This window comes from Impatiens glandulifera, chromosome 5 (genome assembly GCF_907164915.1).
Source record: "Impatiens glandulifera chromosome 5, dImpGla2.1, whole genome shotgun sequence".
Classification (NCBI taxonomy): Eukaryota; Viridiplantae; Streptophyta; class Magnoliopsida; order Ericales; family Balsaminaceae; genus Impatiens; species Impatiens glandulifera.
The window spans coordinates 50,561,707-50,575,928 of record NC_061866.1 but is presented as its reverse complement, the minus strand read 5'-3'; positions in this window follow the sequence as shown (position 1 = coordinate 50,575,928).

Genomic DNA, 14,222 nt, shown 5'->3' with positions numbered 1-14,222 from the left:
AAAGTCCACAATGCCCTTGCTATATAATTAAAAAATTGTCAGTTCTTCCCATTTTTTTTTATTTCTTTCTTTCTTGTTCTCTCTCTTCACTTCCCATTCTCCCCTTCTCCTCCTTCTCTCTAAAAAGACGACCCCCGACGAAGACGTCGGAATCCCAACGAAGGAGATGTCCGCTGCTACTGGTATTCTTCCTCTTCCTTCCTTATTTCTTTCTTTGAACGCATTGTTTGTTAGTGTTAGGGTTTAGGGATTAGGGATTGATTAGGTGAATGCCACCATTGCGGCGAAATCCAAGTGCGTGACGTAGTTGCGTGACGCACCCGAGTGATGCAACCGAGTGACGCACCCAAAACCATTTATAGTTAGTACTTGCATTTCATTGTTACAGTGTCTCTCGATTGATAGTATCATTTATTTCAATTGTAGTTGAAGTATTTGTTGTGTACAATAGAGAGTGGAAAATTGCAGCCGATGGTACCAGGTCTTTCTCTGCACAATCATGCAAAACTATGGATATACCCCAATGTACTACATTTGCTGAATTAATTGATATAATCTATGAGACGATTAATGTGCAAAAGTCTACATATGATTTAATGATTAAAGTCATGTATAATCCTTCTGCAAAACTTCCCCCTATTGTTATTGAGGGAGATAATGACGTGGACATCTATTTATCACGGTTGATTTCGGGTCGAAGTTTGTCACCTTCGTCACTACTTTGTGTCTCATTAGTAGAGAAGTACCCAAGTCAAGATAGTACACTACCATTACTTACTAAAAAAACTATACCCGACGTTGTTTCTCGAGTTGTTTCTTAACAGATTTTATTTGAAAGTGAAAATGAAGGAGGATGAGAAGAAGATGAACGGGCTCATCATGAACCGATTAATTATGAACGGGTTATTGACTTTAATTATGAACGGGTTAGTGACTTTCAAGCTACTACTAGTCCTACACCAGCAATTGCACACACGCCGCACCGATCATCAATACCTACACCATCTAGTGCAAGAGCGTCAATGGGTACACCATCTAGTGCAAGAGCATCAATGGGTACACCATCTAGTGCAAGAGAGTCAATGGGTACACCATCTAGTGCAAGAGCGTCAATGGGTACACCATCGACAGACCCGACAGACGTATCACCGACATACCCTTTATTTGCATTGGCATTAACTAGTGAAACCGTATTGGAAGTCGGTGTGTTATTTGATACTAAAAAAGAACTTCAACTGACGCTATATAAATATGTGATGACTTATCATTTTGAATTCAAAGTGAAAAAGTCTCGAAAACATCTTTGGTATGTGAAATGTATGGATGAGACATACAAGTGGAGCTTACGTGCTGTGAAAGGTAAGTTTTCTGAGATGTTTGAGATTCGGAAATTCAATCGACAACACTCATGCTCAGTTTTGTCGAGGCCGGAGAAAAAATTGCAAACACCGGCATGAGTTATTGGGCAGTGCATGAAGGGGTAAGTACATGGACCATCACCATAACCACTTGCCTAAGAAAATAATTGAAGACATGCAGTCAGCTTATGAGATGTTTTTGACTTAAAATAAGACTTTGAGGGCAAGGGAAACAGCTTTAATGACGGTGCGAGGAACGGTAGAGGATTCCTATGGAAAATTGCCTTCATACCTATACATGTTGGAGAAGAATAATCCGGGTACCATAACAGATATCCAGACAGACGAGCTCGACCACTTCAAGTATATGTTCATGTCTCTAGACTTCTCAATTAGGGGTTTCAAAGCCTTTTTTCGTCCTGTATTGTGTGTTGATGTCAGTTTTCTCAAGCACAAGGTGGGAGGTCAACTATTGGTGGTTGTTGCATTAAATGTCAATGAGCAACTGTATCCTGTTGCATTCGGCGTTGTTGATTCAGAGAATAATAACTCCTGGACTTATTTTATGCAAAAACTTAGAGAAATAATTGAATTAGTTGATGATCTCGTCTTCGTATCCGATAGACACCCAAGCATCGCCAATGCCTTGTGTGCTGTTTTTCCAGAAACAGACCACGGTGCGTGCACATATCACATAAAGATGTATATTTAAGCCAAATTCAAAATTGATAATTGTCATGTGAAGTTTGATTTGACTTCTCGTGCGTACACTATCCCCCACTTTAATCGATTTTTTGACAAGATTAGGGTTAAAGATCATAAGATTGCTGTCTATTTGGAAGAAATTGGGTTTCAAAGATAGAGTAGAGCATATTTTCCCCGGTAAGCGATACAATCAACTCACAAGCAATTATGTAGAGAGTTTTAATAGTCAGTGCAGGGAAGCCAGAAAGTATCCAATTTCAGCAATGGCTGAGTCTTTAAGAACAACATTACAAGTATGGTTTAATGAAAGAAGAGAAAAAGCGTCCAACCACCAAGAATTTTTATCTCCAACGTATGAAAAGTTATTATGTGATGGTTTTGAGAATGCCAGATTCTATACCGTATCATCCCTTAACCGATTCGAGTTATATGTGCATGACAATGATGCACATTTTAAAGTCAATTTGAAGGACAAGAACTGCACTTGTAGGGTATTTGAAGTCTCCGATCTTTCTTGTACACATGCACTGGCTGCTGCCCGTCACAGGAATGTGGTTTCTTATGACTTATGCTCAAGGTATTTAATCGTTTTGAACCTATTTATTTAACCTATTTTTTAATCGTTTTATTTTCTTTCTCATAGGTATTATACAACTGTATCTTGGTTGAATGCATATGCGGAGACATGTTATCCGATTGGTGATGAAGAGAATTGAGATCTTCCCGATATTATCAAACAACACGTGTGTCTAAAACCACCTGTGAATGTTAAGAAAGGTCGGCCACAAACTAAACGTAGGACATCCCAAGGTGATAAGATCTTTTAACTTTGGTAGTTTTAGATTAGGGTTGGTGAATTATGGATCATTCTTCGGCCTCTTATTTCTTCTCGTGACCAATACGTCTTTCTTAGGAGGAGGAGGAGGAGGAGTATTGCATATTTTCAGTTCCTCTTCGTCATTTTCCTCCATCTTCTTCCCCACCTTCTTTATAGCCTTCACTACATTAGCCTTCACTGCATTAGTCTTCTGAACAGTCTTCTTTAACGGCTGCTTTCTCTTCACTGCATTAGCCTTCACTGCCTTCTTCCCTTCTTCATTCTCATTCATTATCTCATCGTTCTCAACAATCGAATCTTGAACAACGTTTTCAACGTTCTCATTCTCATTCACTGCCGCATCTTGAGCTTCTTGAACAACGTTCTCAATCGGATCTTGAACAACGTTCTCAACGTTCGCATTCTCATTTACTGCCTCTTGAAGAATGTTCTCTATCGGCGGATCCTTCTCATTCTCAACGTTCTCCTCTTCAATCGGATGCGTCAAACAACAACCAAACAGAACATTTTTTATCTAATATTGTAAAAAACAGAAAGCTCAAAAGGTTGGCGAATTACCTGGTTGGTGACATGGTTGACGAACTGGTTGCTTAGACTGAGAATCATTTTTTCAAACAGAATAAAATTATTTTGTTGATTCAATTTGATGTCTCTTACGTCTCTCTTCATCTCTTTGACATATTTCTTGATCTCATGACGTATACACTGAACAGGAGATGTCGATGCCGGTGATGATGGAGGTGTTGAAGTTGCGGATGGGGGACTAATGTGACGCAGGCTACGAGCTTGGTGACTGCTTTGCTGGGGGGATATATCATCATATTCAACCTTCCTCTTCCTCTTGAAAGGTTGGACAGTAGTAGGTTCTTCATCTTGATCTTCATCAACATCTTCATCTTCATCTGATTCAGTCTTTCTCTTTGTCCCCCCATCAGTAACTCCCTCAAACAAATCATCGAATGAATTGTCAATTTATTCAAAATCCTCCTCACTGTACAAACTCTTCTCCGTGGAGGACTCTTCCATCGTAGACAACACAGAGCTATTAAAGGCAGATTGTACCTCCTGAAATGTGTTCTTCCTTTTGGATTGATACAATAGTATCCTTGGGCGAAAAGGGCCATCAACATTCTTCCTTGTGGCGAATCTAGGGACAAAGTTTTGAATAACCTCATAGATCCACACTTGTAGTGCTAGTACAAACCCATAAACGTTATAAGCAAAAGAATTAGTAACTCCACTCCCTTTCCTGAACATATATACAGACCTCATGGTGAATCTAAAGGACAACTTTCCCCATGGAAATCGGAGGAAATCTTCAACATCTTCAACCATATGGATGATTTTGACATTTAAAATCCGTTTTGGGTCAAATGAGAAGAGGTACTGGAAAATCAAGCAGATTAACTCGATCTTCCATGCATCTTCCTTATCGGTGCATTTCATAAAACAAGATTCCAACTCCTGCATTCGAATTGTCATATTCCTTTTAAAATATTTTATCAGCAAGGGTGGACAACCTCGGCATTCATCTTTGTATTCAGGCAATCTGTCGAAGTTGAGGCCTGTAATCAATGCATACTCTTTCATACCAAAAGTATGTTCCTCCCCATTCAAGTTAAAAATCATCCTATTCGAATTGGCCTTAACCTTCCGAAGCAGCAACTGATGTAAAATTGTTTCTGAGAACAACAAGTCTGGGACTCCTTTCAATAAATACTGAAATTGGAATTTAGAGCCCTCTCTATAAGATCCAGCGCTTCAAACCTATCAAATATTTTTTTAGGGCTAGGACAGATTTCAATGAAATCCTACCAGGAAAATCAGAAACCATGAAGTCTGCCATCTACAAAAGGGAAAACAAAAACAACAATGTTTGTGAAAACCTTTCACAACAAATATAAACAAAGGAGAAGCAACCGTCAATAACTAGAAACAACCGTCACATGCGTGACGCAACTGCGTGACACAACTGAGTGACGCAACCACAAGATGCAACCCTAAACCTAAACCATGCATGAACCATTTGCAAGCAAGAAGCAACCCTAAACCCTAACATAAACCATGCATAAACCATTTACAAGCAAGAAGCAACCCTAAACCCTAACATAAACCATGAATGAACCATTTGCAAGCAAGAAGCAACCTTAAACCCTAACATAAACCATGCATGAACCATTTGCAAGCAAGACGCAACCCTAAACCCTAACATAAATCAACATAACTAAAACTAACCTGATGAAGTCAATGAATGAACGAGAAGACGAAGACGAAGACGAGCAGGAAGAGTCGTCGAGGCAGGTGCGTCGTCGAGCCAGGTGCGAGAGAGAGAGAGAGAGAGAAAGAGCATGAATAGTCGTCGAGGCTTATTTGGGTTTTATAAAATCCAAATAAATTTGACACGTGCCGCCAGCGTGACGCATCCTGCGTGATGTAACCAACCAACCAACAAACTTGAATTCAACGAATCAGGACGAATCAATGACGTTCTGTAAAGGAAATCAACACAAACAATCATATGTATAGGATATCAACACAAACAATCATATGTAAACGAAATATAAACGAATATAGTGGAAATTTTAGCTTCGGCCGTCGTCGTTCGTCGTTGGAGCCACAGTTCGCCGTTGGAAGTTCTTCGCCGCTCTAGGCCATTGAATATAGTGGAATGGTCCACGGTGCCTCTTCGATTGGTTTTTCGGCGATGAAAAAGAAGAAAAAGTTTTCTCCGCCACCATTAGGGTTCACGACGGAGAAGAACTGGATGACAGAGAAAATTATAAACTGAACTGCAACAATATTTTACAATAGAAAATAAGAAGAAAAAGAATAAGAAATGAAGGAGAATGTCTGATAAGGTCGATCGAAAATATCATTTTTGAGTTACCTCCATTGCCCTTCCTTGCCGTCGCAACTTTTCGTGAAGCGGGTGAAAATCTTCTTCTTCAAGTTCATAAACATAACATTATAGATTCATAAATAACAATGAACTGTAATTCTTATAAATTGAACTACAACAACATTTTACAATAGAGAAAAAGAAGAAAAATTAAAGAAAAAAATGAAACATTTTTGTTAGTAATACATTGAGAAAAAGATTTATGTGCATTTGAAAATATTTTAATTGTCTTTTGATGATGGAGATCTAAACAAGGGTCCACTAGTAGAAAATAGGTCATTTGTAACGTCTTTCAGTAACGGTTTTTGCCCTTACTGATACCCTTTTTTTACTAGTGGTCATACGAATGCCTGATGAGGTCGGTCGAAAATATCATTATTGAGTTACCTTTATTGCCCTTCCATGTCGCCACAACTTTTTTGACATACTAGTAAAAATCTTCTTCTTCGAGTTCGAGATTGAGATGCACTTGAATGACGACTGATCAGGAAGAGAAAAGTTTCACCTCGAAAGGACATTGAGGAGTATCATCTTGAATCGGAGGATCAAGAAGGGATATAGAGAGAAGGTGGAAATGGAAGGAAAGAAGGGGGTAGAGTTTGTGGGATGGGAGAAAAGGAAGAGTTTTTTTTATAATTTAATCGACCTGAATGGGGAAATTTGAGCAAATGACCCTAATAACAGGCCTAAATGCGTTTGGTGTGGGGGCATAATTTAAATAGCTTTGGTGACCCTCTTTTTTTTAATGACAATTATAGCCTTACATAACGCAACTCCAATTGCGTGACACAACCAAAACCCTATAAAATCATAATTTTTTTTTCATTTTTGAGAAATTTAATTTCTTCTACACTAAACATTAACGTTTTTTTAAAACTAAACTAAATTGTGTTTTAAACTGAAATTAAATTCTTATATATTGAAGTGTAAATTGAAATGTGTTTCTTATAAACTAAAGTGTAATGAATGATACACTGAAGTGTAACGTCTGATAAACTGAAGTGTAACATCTAATATATTAAAGTGTAACATCATTTAAAATCAACTGTAATGTTTAATATACTGAAATGTAATGTCTGATACACTGAAGTGTAACGTCATATATACTCAACTTGTAATTTCTTTTACACTAAACATTAACGTTTTTTAAAACTCAACTAATGTGTATTTTAAACTGAAATTTATAATCTTATATACTAAATTGTAATGTATTTTAAAATTGAAATGTAAATTTTTAGAAACTGAAGAGTAATGTCTGATATAATGAAGTGTAATGTCATTTAAATTCAACTGTAATTTATGATTAACTCAATTATAATTTCATTATAAATGAAATTTAAATTCTTATATACTGAAATGTAATTTCTTTTACACTAAACATTAACGTTTTTTAAAACTCTATTAAATTGTGTTTTAAACTGAAATTTAAATTCTTATATACTTAACTGTAATGTGTTTTAAAATTTAAATGTAAATTCTTATAAACTGAAGTGTAATGTCTAATATTATAATTTAATATATCAAACATTACACTTCAGTTTAATGACATTACTCTTTAGTATATTCATAAACATAACATTTCAGGTTCATAAACATCAAAGTATAGGTTTCATAAATAATAATGAACTATAACTTCTTATAAACTGAACTGCAACAACATTTTACAATAGAAAAGAAGAAGATCAGTAATTAAACCAATTAGTTAGTTATACTGAGAAATAATTTTTTGTGCATTTGAAGAATTTTAGTTGGTTTTTGATGATGAAGATGTAAACAAGGGGCCATAGATGTCTGATGAGGTCGGTTAGATATATCATTATTGAGTTATCTCCATTTTCCTTACCGCTGCACTTTTCCGACAGGCTGGTGAAGATCTTCTTCAAGTCCGAGATTGAGAAGCATTTGAATGACGACTAATCGATGTGCGAAGGCGAGGAAGAGAGAAGTTCCACAAGCTCTCTTGATAGCGACTGTTAAAACGATGTGCTTCTAGAGGATATTGAGAAGTCATCTTCGTAATCGAATATGAGTCTCCGACTGGGATATAGAGAGAAGGCTAAAGGGGAAGGAGAGAAGACGGAAATGGAAGGAGATAAGGAGGCTAGAGTTTGGTGGGACTGGGAAGATGAATTTAAAGAGGCGCCCTAATTTTGTAAAAAAAATGTTATTTTTCCAACGTGGTAGCCACGTGGTGAGTGGTGAGTGCACTCTTTCCCGTGTCGCTCCCTATATCATTATTCTTATTATTTTGGTCTAATATTTTGAGGATCTTAAATTATATATCTTATTTTTCTAAATCCAAAATTTCATTGGCAGTCTCAAGTTAAAAGATCCAGAATTCACATTAATTTCAATTGAATTGTAAGCCTCAAGTTTTTCTTTCATTTTCTCATCTCATAGTTAGAAGAATATCTTAATAAAAAAAATATTATTTAAAATGTAAATAATAATCTTGTACATCTATGTTATATTTTGAATTCAATACTAATAGATAATAAAGTGAAAAAAATGAAGAAAATTATAAATTATTATTATTATTATATATATATATATTCTCAATAAAATAAATATATAATAAATTTTATAATTTAAAATCCATACCTACAAAAAAAAAATATAACAAAATAACAAATTTTTTATTAGATTTATTAATCATAATGAAAATTATCTGTTACATTTGAACAAAAAATAATACATAATAATTTATATTTTATAAATACATTTATTTTAACTTAGAGTATTTTAACCGAAAACTTCTCTTTTAAACATTTATTCTTTCTAAAACTTAATTAAACACAAATTATAAATGAAATTCAATGATCACTTGTACTATTTAAAATATTCACATATACTTTGAAGAAGATTTTAAAATAATTTTCTATTTGAATGTAAATTTAAGAGAGCTATATTATTGTTGAAATTATCATGTTCTAGAGACTTATTTAAGAAAAAGAAGTAAGGCACCAAATTTTGTATTTTAAATGATTATAAACAATTATTTTCACAATATTAGTTTTTATCGTTATATTATTTTTGTTATATTTTCACAATAAATTATATTATTAAGAGTGATAAGAGAGGGATTTAGAGGAAGAATTAGGGAAGAAATGACTGTCAAATCTGTTATTTTTTTAACAAATCAAATTGTACTAGGTTTCTCTCAAATTTTTTCCCAAATCATTTCTCTATTATTAATATTTTCATTGTTTTTAAAACACAATTTTTATTATAATAATTTATAATATTAATTTAAAAAAAACTCACTTAACCGTGTACTTAAACGTATGTACTTGTACAACTAACTCTAAGCTTAGAGTATGCACTAATAAAATATTATTTAAATATATATACTATCAAAAATACATACACTCATTTAGTCTCTTTTAATAAATTATAATTAATTTTTATTTTTTAATTTATATATTCATTAATTAAATAATAATATATTTTTCTTTCGTTCTTTTTCATTAATTAATTAACTTTTTATTTTTATCTTTTTCATAAATTTGTTATTTTTTATACGATATTTATTATTGATTATTTTAATTTTATCTTTTATATATATATATATATATATATATATATATAATTAATTATTTTAACTTTATATATTTTTTTATTTTTTTATTTTTTTATTTTTTTTATAATAACATTAATTATTAATTATTTTAAAATTATTTAGTCTCAATTATTCAACAATACAAATCTTTCAATACAAAAATAAATCAATTAATAATTAAAAATTAAATAATAATAGCAATTTATTTATCAAACAACAATAGATTAATACTCAAATATTAGACAAAACAATATTCTTTACTATTATTATAAGTTATGAATCAAAAATTAAATAAAAAATTATTAATTTTATTTTTGTTCATATTAAATTAAATAAGAAAGAAACTCTTCACAAAAATATTACAGTAAAACATAAAATTCACAAATAAATTGTTAAAATTTTTAAAAAAATGAGAATTTAATTAAGAACTAAGATAAATAAAAACTAATAAAAAAAATAAATAAAAAAAAGAAAAACTAATATTAAAATAATAAAAATTTTGTGAATGAAATAAATTTAATTAGTATAATTAATAAAAAAAATGAGATATAAAATATTTGAATATTTAATTAATAAATAAATAATTAAAAAACAAATTAATTATGATTTAATATAACATACTAAATAAACATATTTTTATATTTTTAATAGTACGTATATTTAAATAATGACTTTTTCTTTATTAATGGTGAACTATTTTATTTTTTATTTTTGTACAAAGTACATAAATTTTAAAATAATTAATATCTTATATTTAATTTCTAATTGTGACAATTTTAGCATAGTTACTTATATAGTTATAGTCGTGATATTTAATATTTAATTTTTATTTTTTATTTTTTTACCCCCAATATTATTATACTAGTTTTATTAAAAGTGCTACAATTTTTATGAATTTTTTTAACCCATTATTATTATACTAGTTATTGCAGAAATTAATGATCTTCATGTTATTATAATATAAACAGTCTTATTTAAACAAAAAAAATAATATCTTTATTGTTATCACTCTTTTTATATTCCTTTTTATATTTTATTTTATGAAACTTATCTGATTATGATTCTTATTAATTATGTTTTACCTGAAAAAAAAATAGGATTATGTTTGACTCTTCAAAAATAAATAAGTGATATGGATTTTGCTAATGTTGACTAGTTTTCTTAATATAATAAAATAAATTTATTATAAAAAGTATATTTTTTAAAAATATAATATAAATCGTCTTATTTAAACAAAAATAAATAAATATAATAAATAATAATAATTTATATATTTTAAGTGAATTTATAATAATAATTATTATTTTAAACTTTATTATTATTATTATATTATTTTAATTTTTTTATTATTATTAAATTCAAACATTTATTTATTATTATTATTATTATAACAGTAAAAAAATTATTTATTATTATTATTTTTTTATGATAAAAGAAAAAAATATAAAAAATGTAATTACTATTATTATTATTTTGAATTTATTTGCATTATTATTATTATTATTTATTGTATTTATATTTTTTACAACATATTTTATTTTTTAATAAATAATATCATTATTGTATTTCTTTTTTTATAATTTATTTTATTTTGAGTTTATTTTTGAATTATATTTGAAAATTTATTATTATTATTATTTTCTTAGTTTTATTAATTTTTTTCAAAATTTTATTTTATTTTATTATATATATATATATATATATATATATATTTAATAAAATAGATAGTGTTAAATATTTTAAATTAATATTATAAAATAATTTTATTATAAAAAATATTTATTTCAAATATAATATAAATAGTTAAAATTGTTATAAAAAAACCCAATTATTTATTGTTATTATTAATTATTATTTTATTTATTATTAATATTATTATTGTGGTTTTATGAATTTTATAATCAATTGTTGAAAAGATGTGTTATCTTTAAACTTTATTATTATTTTATTATAAATTTTTATAATGTAAATAAGTTAAAATCATTATTATTAAATTATTAAAACAGTCTAATAATAAAAATAAAGATATTTTTTTCAAATTATATATTAATTAAATTTCAAAATAATAATAATATTTTATTAAAACAAATAATTATTATTTTATTATTATTAAGTATTATTAATAATAATAAGTTATTATTATTAATTTTTTTTATTTTTTATTATTAATTTTTTTATTAAATTCAAACAGTTATTTATTATTATTATTTTTTATTATTATGAAAGAAAAAATGTAAAATAAAAAAGATTTTATAATTATTATAATTATTTTGTATTTATAATTATTTTGTATTTATTATTATTATTGTTTATTGTATTTTTTTAACATATTTTAATTTTTAATAAATAATAACTATTTATTTTTTTATAACATATTTTATTTATTTTGAGTTTGTTTTTTTATTATATTTGAATTTGTTTTTTAGTTTTGTTTAAATTTTATTTTTTAGATTAATTATTAGTTATATATATATATATATAAATTAAATAAAATATTCAGGTAATAAAATAAAATAAAATTAATAATAATAACTTATCATTATTAATAATATTTAATAATAAAATAGAGAATAAAAGAATTTTATTATAAAAAGAATTTGTTTTAATATAATATAAACAGTTAATAAAAAAATGGAAAAAATTATTTTAAAATAATAAATAAATTTTAAATAAATAAAAAAGATAAAGAGATACTTTTTATTATTTGAAACTTTATTATTATAATTTTTATTATTATTACTTCGAAGTTCATTTTAAAATTATTTTTATTATTACATTATAAAAAAAATCAATTTAATAATACCAATTTCTCCAAATCATATATTATTTTTGTTTTTAATTTAGTTTAAATCAATTTCACAATATTATTAATTTTTTTATTTTTTAATTAATTTTCAAAATTTTCATAATATTTTATTAAAGGCAAAACAATTATTTATTATTATTGTTATTAATTTAATTATTAAAACATTTATGTATTATTATTATTATCTTAAGTGATATCTGTAAAATAAAAAATATTTTTTTAAAAAATATTTGTTTATAGTTTTAACTTTTATTTTTTTTAATGATTTGATTTTGTTATTAGAATGGTAAATATATAACTTTTTATATATAGGTAGTTTTTTATATAAGATATAAGGTGTATAGAAGTATAAATTGTATAGGGTAGTATAAGTTGTATAAGTTATTAATGTTTGGTAAAAATTATAAAAAATGGTATAAATTATAAGTGGTTTATAATTTTGTGTTTGGTAGGGTATGTTGTATAAATATGAATTTAAAATTATTATTATTTTTATATTTACTTATATTAGAAATAATATTGTTTATTATTATAAATTATTGTATTGTTATTATTTAATAATTAATATAATTTTAATTAAATTATAAAAAATTAATTATAATATAAATTGTAAATTATATTTATTTAATTTGAATATTATTAATAATTATAATAAAAATAACTTATTATAAATAATATTGTTTATATTAAGTAAATATATAAAATTATAATTAATAAAATTATCGTTATAAAAATAAATATATATTTTTAATTAAAATATTGAATTATTTAAAAATATATATATTAAAAATAATTATGTATAATAATAATAATATTAAAATTAAGTAAAATATATTTAATATATTATATAATAATAAGTTATATATAATATTAACTAATAGTATAAATAAATTAAAAATCAAGTGATATAAGAAAAGTGTTGTGTCTAAGGATAAATTTTATACCAAATATGAGGTATAAATTATGAGTAAGGATATATACAGTATATGAGGTATAAATTATGAGTAAGGATATATATAGTACCTTCAGCTCTCTTTTATAGCTCTCTTTTGTATTTTTTTTAAAATATATTTTCTTTTTCTTGCCAAATGAGGTAAGTGTTGCCAAATAGGATATGTGCGGTATAAAAAGTGGTATAACAGTGTTGTATATATCATTACTCATAAATTATATAGAGGTATAAATTTATACCAATAGTAAAATTCAAACAAATAACATATAAAAACAATATACTAATATAATTTATACTATACCAATAGTGTTATAAACCATAAACCCTGTATATATTTATATTATATAAGTAAGTGTCAATATTTTATATAAGAGAATAAACATTGTAGATTTAACTTTATTTTAAAAAAAGTTTCATATTTTATATAATTGAATAAATATTTTAAATTTAACTTTAAATTAAAAAAAATTATGAATGAAAGATATCGTTTACAAAAAAAAAATCTAATTGTCTGCATCATTAAGTAACCTATCATTCATCATGCAAAGTAGTTTTAAATGACCCTTTACATTTCAATATCCTCTAATAGAATGTGCACATAAGAAATAAATTAGAATAAATTAGGGTTTCATAAAGGGCAAATCACACAATAAAATCATTAGAATTAGTGTTCCCTGAACCAATAAAGACTACGTCCCTTTCTGAAGGATTATACAAACCCATTTTAGGGTTCATAACACACTTAATTTTTAAAACATAAGTGATTTTTTTGTATTCCATTTCAAGGTGTCAATTGATAAACCAAGGTTTAAGCAAAAGGGGACATTGCAATTAATGCAAACAAGCAAAACAAAGAAGACTCTTAACGAGGAAACAACTATACATTTGCCCATCCAATTCAGAGTAGAGATTAAATAGCTAATCATATGAAAAAAAATGAAGATTTGCGAAGCTGAGAAATACTAAGTTAAGAATTTCTATCTTGGAATCTTTAGGTTGTTATCTTAACTACACTGTCGACCAAACAATAATATTGATATAAACGAATTTGATTTTGACATTGGCGATTAATTTTTCAGCAGAAAAAAAAAACTGTGTTTGATTT